This window comes from Nicotiana attenuata, unplaced genomic scaffold (assembly GCF_001879085.1).
Source record: "Nicotiana attenuata strain UT unplaced genomic scaffold, NIATTr2, whole genome shotgun sequence".
In the NCBI taxonomy this organism is placed as follows: domain Eukaryota; kingdom Viridiplantae; phylum Streptophyta; class Magnoliopsida; order Solanales; family Solanaceae; genus Nicotiana; species Nicotiana attenuata.
The window spans coordinates 8,350-9,586 of record NW_017671574.1 but is presented as its reverse complement, the minus strand read 5'-3'; positions in this window follow the sequence as shown (position 1 = coordinate 9,586).

Genomic DNA, 1,237 nt, shown 5'->3' with positions numbered 1-1,237 from the left:
TAGACAATAGAATTTCTGATATCAACAAAAATCAGAAAAATAATATAAGCATCCAACTTTAACATAAAGAAGGGAAAAAAATGTATCCATCTTGCCTATAATGTTATTTTCCTTGTTCATATTTAAATAGCTTATATACCCTCATATTGAAAAAAATGACAAAATCATTTAAATCAGAGACGAAGCTACTTGCGTTAAAGGGTGGTCAATTAACCACCATTTGCTGAAAAATAAAAATGTATATATAGGTAAAATATTATGTTTCAGAGTTATATACTATACACCGCGAATATCCTTTGTCGGAAAATTTTAACTTCTTTTAAGTTTTGAACACCCTTGAAAAAATTTCTGACTTCGCTTTAAGATAAAATATGAGAACATCTAAAGAGTAACTGAAAAGATATAAATAATAACTTAGTTAGATAACCCCTATACTAATGATGTTAAGTGATTTTCTTAATGAATGTGTCAAAAACACTTATTTTTAACGGGAGATATAGTATTACCTGAGAACTATGAATATTATTTTAAACAAACGGTATTATATGTAAAATTTATGCTATAGGTATATCTAAATGAAGAATTTACACGGAATACAACTTATTCAAAACTTAATTAAATAAGTTATAACTACTTTTAACTTTTCATATTCCTAATATATTTATCTTGAGATTCTCTAACCTAAAATATATCCTTATATCTCTCACTTGAGATGCTCTCAACTAAAACGTATCTATCTGTATTAGTTTTTCTAAATTTATCCATTAAAAGGATAATCCCAAGCCTCTTTCCCCATTGTCAAAACCCATTTTGTGTGTGTTAATAATAAATATAGTGGATTACATAGTATAAACTCATATGAAACGATATATAAGTATACCTTAATTCATTGTATAATATCACTTTAGTTTATCTTCGAGGGAATAAAATGATGTATACTATTAATAAATATAGTATATAATATATTATATACTCCAATATAAACTTATATGATATTGGTATAAGTATACACTACGTCATACCTTCATTGTATAATATCTCTTTAGTTTATCTCATGTGTATGTTGAGAGAAAAAATCTGATATATACTGCAATATATTATATATAAACATATATGATATTGTTATAAGTATACAATACAACATACCTTTGATGTATAATATCAATAGTTTATCCGATGTATACTACTAATAAATATAGTATATATTATATTATGTAATATAAACTTATATGTCAAA